The sequence below is a fragment of the Lycium ferocissimum genome, chromosome 11, assembly GCF_029784015.1.
Source record: "Lycium ferocissimum isolate CSIRO_LF1 chromosome 11, AGI_CSIRO_Lferr_CH_V1, whole genome shotgun sequence".
In the NCBI taxonomy this organism is placed as follows: Eukaryota; Viridiplantae; Streptophyta; class Magnoliopsida; order Solanales; family Solanaceae; genus Lycium; species Lycium ferocissimum.
In genome coordinates, this window is record NC_081352.1 from 38144136 (window position 1) to 38153103 (window position 8968).

At 32.8% G+C, this 8968-nt stretch overlaps 1 long non-coding RNA gene across 5 annotated transcripts; it reads right to left on the reverse strand.

Moving 5' to 3' along the window:
* Positions 1 to 1756: 1756 nt before the first annotated feature.
* LOC132037280 (uncharacterized) lies at positions 1757 to 7981 on the reverse strand. Of its 5 annotated transcripts, none has more exons than XR_009409822.1 (3): positions 7905 to 7981; positions 3913 to 4008; positions 1757 to 2360 (listed from the first exon to the last, which is right to left on the reverse strand). It is a non-coding gene; the product is annotated as an uncharacterized LOC132037280 (long non-coding RNA). The 5 variants fall into 5 exon arrangements; XR_009409820.1 differs by having other exon boundaries at positions 7901 to 7981; XR_009409819.1 differs by lacking the exon at positions 7905 to 7981 and adding an exon at positions 5599 to 6555.
* Between the last annotated feature and the right edge of the window lie 987 nt (positions 7982 to 8968).

The following is an 8968-nucleotide window of genomic DNA, read 5'->3' on the forward strand; positions in this document are numbered from 1 at the left end:
ATTTAAAAATTGTATAAATTTCATTTTGAAACTACTGATTGCCATATAAATAAAAACTATTAAATTATTATTAGTTGTACATTGAGAGGATAAATTTGATTAGCAACAAAAATCCTTTTAGCAACAAAATTGGTCAGTTATTTAGAAAATACTGCTATATGTTCTCGCTTTCTCAATTTTCTCACAAAGGGTAGATGCTTTTGAAATCATTATAAAGTTGTCCACATCTTAAAAGAAATCTAAGCATTTCAACATGTATTTTGATTTCAAAGCTCCCATATACTTGGATAAAATCAAAACTATGTAGTGGTAATTCAACTCAGAATTTTTTGATCTGTCAAAACTATTTAAAGTATATTTATAGTCAAACTATGTACCCATATAAAATACAAGTGGAACACACAATAAAATGAGTTTATTCGAACTAAAAGCCAGCTATTTGAACACAACTTACACTTTTTCAATGAAACTTATAATCTTAGTACTTGAATTGTAATAAAATTAAATATTTAATTTTTTTTACTCAATCAATCAATTCTTCCTAGAAGAAAGTATACTTATATTCACATTATATCTCAAAAATTAAGATCAAATCTTTTGGTATTTAAATTCTCTAGAAATAATAGCAAAGAAAGCAATAATTAAATAATATCTGCACGATAAAAGAATATTCTATTTTGAAAATCATAATAAGAAGGAAAAGAAAATAATTAAAGGAGGGCAAATGAAAGCTAGCAAAATACTAACAAGGGTTATGGTGTAGTGGCTGATACTACTCCATCCTTAACCCAGAGGTCTCGAGTTCGAGCCCCCTTGGGTACGGAGTCACCCTTGTTAGGGAGTGCTTTGCCCCCCAATGTGGGACTATCCGGCACGAATCTGGATTAGTCAGGCCCCAATGCGGGTACCAAACACCGGATGGGAAACCAAAAAAAAAAAAAAAAAAAAATGCTTGCAAAATCAATTTAACGTCTAAGCTTTCAAGATAATGCATCAGATATTCCCATCTAGTCATTAGTAGATATTGTTGTTTATTGCAATATTCTAGAATGCTTATTGAAGTATTATGGATGACATGACATAAGTAACATTTTGTTCTCAGGAAATATCATATATCTTAAATGCTAATCCTACCCAACACTAAAAATTGTGGAAGAAGGTAAATGATGAAAAGATCTGCTGAACACTAAAATACGTGGGTTCTTTCCTCCACTTATTAGTAGAATGACAATTCCAGTGCGAAGACTGTCATCTAGAGGTGGAAGAGGTGGAACCACAAACACATATACTGATATTAGTTTATTATCTATCACAAAAAGCTTAATTTGAAGCACAAAATATTGATAGTAACAAAATGAACTCACGATCACAAGTGAGGTTATGGACTCATTCATCCATCTATTTTCCTCCGGTAGATTACCGATCACGTACGATATGCGCAGACGACTGCAATAAATAAGTTTATTGACACCACCAATCGACGATCAGAAGTTGATAACTTATTCAAATTTGTGAGCAGCGGCCCAAAGTCAAACGCGATTTTCAGGAACCTCAGTTCACCACAAACTTATGACAAATCACAATAAAATTTCCTCCGGAAAAATAAAGACAGAGAAACAAAGAAAAAGCATTTCTAATATAACTAGATGGCCCGTGCCCGTGCCAAGCACAGGCATTTCGCAATACTATTGTGCAAAAGAGATCCGACTTTGAGGAAGGTAATTTCCGATTTGTTTTAATTTTTAAGAGTAAAAAATCAAGGAAGCAGTACCATTGAGTTAAATATCAACATAATATGCTTCATTCTCTGTACATTCTGTTGAGGAACAAAGTTTACCATTACATTGTTGAGCTAGCTAAAATGAAAGAAATTGACTCTACAAGTGGATAAAATCTAGATTCTAGCTGCTACAGATGGCAGCACGTGTTTTATCTGGGCATTCCCTGAAAAAAAGAAGACCAAGTATACGAAGTTAGAGGGAATGTCCTAATCACAATGGTTTGAGCGAAGCTCATATTACTAATCATTCACAAAATATTTAGATTGTCTAAATTTTCTAAGGTAGTAGTTATCCTGATAAGTACATGATGATGCCCATCTCTTTTGGAAGTTTTAAAGGGAGGAAATCGAAGAGACCTGCGACAATTCAGAAATAATTCCAGACAGAGCTTAACATAAATTGTGGGATTTTCAACTCAAATAGGTATAAAACTTAGCCTCAATTCTAATATTCAACGTCATCTTTCAAAGTAGAATTATACCTAGTTGAGTGGTTCACCTCATTTGCAACTTCTCAGAAAGATCAACGAAGGAGGCTTCCTGGGAATCACATATCTTTGAAAAGGTTTACCAAACAAAGCTACAAGATTACACAGGAAAGGTTTATCTGATAAAGCTACATTTGTCAAACTTCAATTTCAGCAAACAATAACTTTCTACATGGAACAAACCATTTTAATCTCTGAAAGCTATTGCAATATTCAGGAAAGGGGAAGCCTCCATAAAAAAGGAAATATGGTAGAAACATTTGACGTAGAGTGGGAATGAGAAATGATAATGTAATTTACTACTTAACCAGAAATATGGAGTGAAAGGAGTGGAATCAGCATCAACTAATATTAATTATAAATTGAAAACAAAGATGCACCTTGACATGAAAAGCATATTAGAATACTGATAAATGTTCACTAAATATTTACACTTCATATAAACAAGCACCGAGAACAAAGATCTACAAGATTTTAAAGATTATGAAATTTCCACTGTGGATGTTGAGTATTTTCCAAATGGTACAGTCATTATGGGAAACCTATTTACATGCAGAGCAAAACATGATGCATCTCTTTTGAAAGTTGACTATTTCATAAAGCCTCATGATCATGAGACTAGAGCTCTTTGTGAATCCTTAGCTATTGGAAACAGGAATGCACAGTCAAGAATAGTTGGTTTTGTACCTGGTCGTGAATAGTTTATGGAATGGCATAGAAATCATATCATGGCCGATAATGGTAAGGACTTCATGAAAGGAGAGATATTGAAGTTTTGACCAAACAAAGGGTTCACTTCTTGATCGTACCATTCTTCGGATAAAATTATCACCACCAGCCAATGCGCACTTCTTGATCGTACCATTCTTCCGATAAAATTATCACCGCCAGCCAGTGGCGGAGCCAGGATTTTCGCCGAAGGGGTTCAAAATATAAAAAAGTAAACATACGAAGAAATCTAAGGGGGTTCAACATATACTATATATACATAAAAAATAATTTTAACCTTATAAAAACAGTATTTTTTTCTGCCGAGGGAATTCGGATGAACATCCTTGGCATAGTGTGGCTCCGTCACTGCTACCAGCCAATGCACACTTCTTGATCGTAGTATCGTACCATTCTTCGGATAAAATTATCACCACCAGCCAATGCACACTTCTTTTCACATACTTAATGTGACTAAATTTATTTTCAAAAAGCTTGAATCATCACTTGATTCCAATGTGGAAATTGGTCTATTTGAATATCTAAACGGGGAAGTTTTTTCACATAAGATATTATATATAAATAACAACGCTAAGAAGGTGGTGGAGATATGTACAGAGGAATAAATGATTAGAAGAAAAAATTATATCCCTTCCTAAACATGCAGGGACTCTAGCAACCATAGTACCGATTCTGCCTCATTTACAAGTTCCATTTCAGGTTAAACCAGAAATAAAACAAAAGTATGTTGTTGGATTTAAAACTGTTCTTTGGAGTCTCATTTGAATTGCGTAATTTCTAATTACTGCCATGGGTGCAGTGAAAAGGAACTTAAAATAAAATATCTACTTAGCTCAAACTTGCAATACTATAGTTATTTATTATTCTTGAGGGAGATGCAGGGGAAAGATAAAGGCAAGGTGTAATTTTCATTACCTTTGTTTCATGGTTACAGTGGTCGTTTGAATATCTATTTACATAACAAAAGTCAAAAGTAAGCTCCAGTAGGGACTTCATTTTCCTGCAAAACAACTGTTTGTATATAGAAATAAATGTTACTCCGTATTAATTCACATGTGATGGAATCAATTAGGATATTTGAGAATCAGTTCATTTACAGTTGTCGTTAATGTCAAAAACGCAGGAAAAGAAATCTCAATTAAATCTTTGAACACATAAATATTCCATCAAGTGGTAAATGCAAAGGCTAATATTTGTTTTTTATTCACAAAAATAAACCAGGCCTAGAAATTAAAACAGATTAGTATTGTTGATTATTAGTAAATTCAAGTATGTGCACAAGTGATCGCCACAAATTGAATCAATGGATGGATAAATGGCTAAGGAGTAGAACCAGTAAGTATCAGTTCTCAAGCACTTTCTTTTTAGATCAGCTGCTGAACTTTCGACTTAGTTAAGATAAAGGAGGAATTTCAGTAATGTACAATTTAGCACACAAAATTATATTTGCGTAGCCATATTTTTAAATTACAAACCTATGACCCAACAAATTATGGCTACAAAATTGTATATCTGTTTTACCATACAACAATGTACAACTTTATACACCTTGTATAAAAATGTATAATAACGTATAAAAATGTATAATAACATATAAGAGTTATTTATACACACTTCTACAGTGTTAAAAGTGTAACATAATGTATGTGTTTTATACACACTTTACCCTTAAAAAAGCACCAACATTAGAAAGAGATTTGAAAGGAAAAATAGCATCTTGGAGTTTGATATGGGGGGAAGGGGGGTGGCTATCTCGGGTAATTATTTAAAAAAAAAAAAATGGGATGAAGGCTGCAAAATGTAAAAAAAAAAAAAAACTATGGCCATTTCGGGTAAATACTTTACCCAAAATGCCATAGAGTGTTATTTTCCCTTAAAAAAAATCGTATTAAAGAATTTTCAAGCTTATGTACCATTTGATAAGTTTTTGTTCCCGTCTTATTCGTTTGTTAAGTTTATTTTCATCTGAATTTTCTACCTTTGCTATTTAATGTCCAGTAATTACCTTATCCTATTTGATGCACTGAAACAAAACGGCATGCAGTTTAGCCAAAAAAACAAAAACAAAAAAGGAACGAGAGGCTATAACTAACCGCAAAGAACAGAGCATGTTGTGACTGACTTTCACCTTCAGAAGAGAATGAATTCTCAAATATGCTACTTATCGAACTAAGACTAACCAGAAATCTAAAGTAAAAGAAGATGTAATCCCTCCATATTTTGTTTGTTAAATTCTCAAATATGCTACTTATCAAACTAAGACTAACCAGAAATCTAATGTAAAAGAAGATGGAATCTCTCCATATTCTGTTTGTTAATCCGACTCCAAGGATAGATACCAGAATCAGGGTGATGACGATTTAAATCATGAAGCAAAAAGTGGCGAAGATATTGGTTCAAAATTTCTAATGCTAAAAGAACAAATTAAAAAAAAAGGCAGCCCGATGCACTAAACTCCTGCTATGCGCTAGTCCTGGGAAGGGCCAGACAACAAGGGTCAACTGTACGCAGCCTTACCCTGCATTTCTACAAATGAACAAATGCTATAAAAAAAAGCAAGCCTACTATTTTCATAACCAGCAGGTGTAATCTATCATATACCTTATATTGTGAACTTCTCTACTCTTTCTTCTCACAATAAATCTGCTATTGGAATTGAACGAGAAGTGAAGGATTATGGGAGGTTCTTATTTTGACAGTTTTGTCATGATAAGAGTCTTAATTTTTAAATAGATATAGTATAAAAAATGAAGAATTATAAATGGACATCGTACATTTATCTCAAGATAGAGCTAACACATGCAGCATAGAGAACAGTCAATATAAGAGAACATCAATATCAGAGAACATCAAACCTGTTAACTTTGAATACTGTAACATAGATATGGCTAAAAACAAGGGAAAAGAAAAATTCACCTATGAAATCCACCAAAAATAAAACGACAAAGAAAGAGGAAGAAGAAGAGTCGGATAACGGCAAATCCGAATATTTACTTTGAAAATTGAAAGATAGACATTTGCACACAATTAAGTCATGTTGCAATCTTAAGGAGGGAATATGATGCGATAAACATGCAATTGCAGAAAACTTAGTATATTCCCATAAGATCTATGTCCAAATGAATCTAGGATAGTCAAATTGAAGTGACCATGCCTTAATGGTGATGTAAAATACGTGAATACCTCTACCAAATATGGATCGGGACATGCCTCTACCAAGTTCCTTGTGAAACCCCGAAGAACTGACCCTCCTATATACCAATTCCCTCATCTTTCTTCAGAAATATTGAACACTTAGGATGAGCTTTCTTCAATATACCCCTCCCAAAACATGCTTATCCTCAAGAAATTGCAAATTCTCTTTTCAGTTATTCAACTTAGTAGATTTGGAACTGAAAGAGGCACAATCTTTCGGACTAAAAACAAAGTTAGGGAAAATTTTGGATTTTGGAGTCCAATGAGTGAATACATGCTTAAGAAGAACCCAAGATTAGCCTCCATTGTCATTTAAAATCTATTAAAATATAAAATATTGGTAAAGTTAGGAATGACGGGAATTTCATTCAAAGAGATTTGTCAAGCTCACCAGGATGTTCACTCCAGCATAGTATTACCCAGTGTTTTAAAAGGCAGTTCTGGGAATCGCCTTGGGGCTCGCCCAGGGCGGGGCACTGGCAAATCACCTCGGGGCTTTCATGTGGGGCTTAGTTCTGTGAGGCTTACGCCCTAGGCGTCCGAGTGGACGCCCTAAACACACCTAACGCCTAACGCTTAGGGCTCACCTAAGAGTTCTTACACAAATTATGTGTCAATTTGCTCAATTAATATTATTGACCCTCATAATTCTTTATTAAATGAATGATGCTTAATAGTTTTCTTCATCTATAGAAATAAGGTGATTGAGAGTAACTCAAATAACAAACTGTAGTATTGCATATTTACTATTTGTGAACACTGTGAGAGTGAATTTCACTTGACATTTCTTTTAAAAATACATAGCCGAATTTCACATCTTTACTTATCATTGGTCTTCACGTATTTGTCCTATATCTCAAAATTATCATAATTAATTATTTTTCTAATTGAAAGTAATTTTATTTTTATTCATGAAGGAGTGATGTCTTAATTATAATATGATAAAGTTTATTAATTATTTTCTTTTAGGGATGTAAATCATAATATGATAGTAGCATGTTTTTAGAAATTGTGATTTCTTTTATTATTTGAAAGTTAAGATGTTAGAGTTGGTTGCATGTCATATAAGTTTTAAATCATTGCATTAATTATACTTGTAAAATCATGTTAGAAGTTTTATTTACTATGAGCTTCTTTAATCATGTTTTTAATTTTTTAAAAACTATTAATATATTTTTTTATAATTTGTGTGTTATTATACTATTTTACTATAGTATAAATTAATAATTGAATGATTCATGGGGCTTACGCCCCGTGCCTCGGGGCTTACGCTTCACCCCATACTAAGTAAAACGCCCCGCCTCACGCTCACGCCTTTTAAAATACTGGTATTACACAACAAATTACTACTCTGCTCATTATTAGCAAAATCTGCAATACGAAATACAATTTAAATTAGAACAGAAATCTTAACTTGTACAATTTATTTAAAGCCCTAGCTAACAAGTGCAAGCACAGAGAACAACTTCATGAAAGTCTGAGAAAATCAGACCCAAAAATTTTGTTTTAAACAAGACCGAAACACATGCATGGTTGAGAAAGCCGAGGAAAAACACAAAGTAAACTAAAAAGTACCAAGAGAAAACCAAAAAGAATGCCAATAGCACATAACAAATACTAAAAGATAAAAAGGAGGAGTTCTAAGGAGACATCACAAGTTAAACAACAAAAATTGAGCAGAAAGGAAAATAGAAAGAAGAACGACAACTTACCTGAAAGAGAGAGAGAGAGTGCAAGCAGAACGGAGAGAGAGTGAGCAGCAAGATATTAGAGAAAAGCAAATGATAGTTGAGAATGAATTGAGAATAAGACACTAAAGTGGGAAAGAAGAAGATAAAGGATCTGTCAGAATTAAACACGTGTATAGGAGGAGAGAACAGTTGCACAATGTAAAATTACCGTACTACTCTTCTTCGTACCATGGGCTTTCACTTATTAATAGTTTAAATTAAAAATACTAATGAGCAAAGAAGAAATAAAAACCAAAAAGCAAAAGGAACATAACACATATACGATGCATGGAATGGAATTAAGCCATTTAAATACCTAAATTATAAGAGAAATGAGGTACCTTTTTCATGTGCTAAATTCCTTCAAGTCATATATTAAATAATTAGGCCTACGTTCAATCTGTTCTCATTTTGTGAGACCTATAAGGATTTCTATATGAAACTGTTTCAGAGGAAAGGGAAAGGTATAATTAAGATAATAAAGAGGTGTGATTAAGAGAATAAAGAGGTATAGTTAAGAAATTTGTCAGGGTGACGGTTGGATTTTCTTAATAGATAGCACATTAGTAATTTAAAAATAGAGAAAAAAAGATAAATGATTTTCTAGGTCATAGAGAGGTGTCACATCACCTTGTCTATGCCTAGCTTTATATTATATATAGATATAGATTCGTGATACTTATTTCCATATAAGTATTATGATGTTAGAGTATTAGGAAAATCGTCTGACTATATATAGAAGAGAAACATTCTCAGTGTCAATCAAAAAAAGTATCTTTTCTATAGAGTAATTTGTTTGAATGTGTAGAAAGAAAATAAGGTCGATTTCATAGATGATTACTAATTTATGTTATGAAATATAGTTTATATCAATGTCCGCAATAGTAATTAACTCTTCTGTGACTCCTATTGACTTTCATGGTTAATACTGCAAACAACCTTTAGTATGCCTATAAATAGCCATAAGACTCTTTTATTGTACACACTTAGAATACACTTTAAAGAAATGTATGCTTTCTACATTTCTTTCTAGTGTGTACAATACG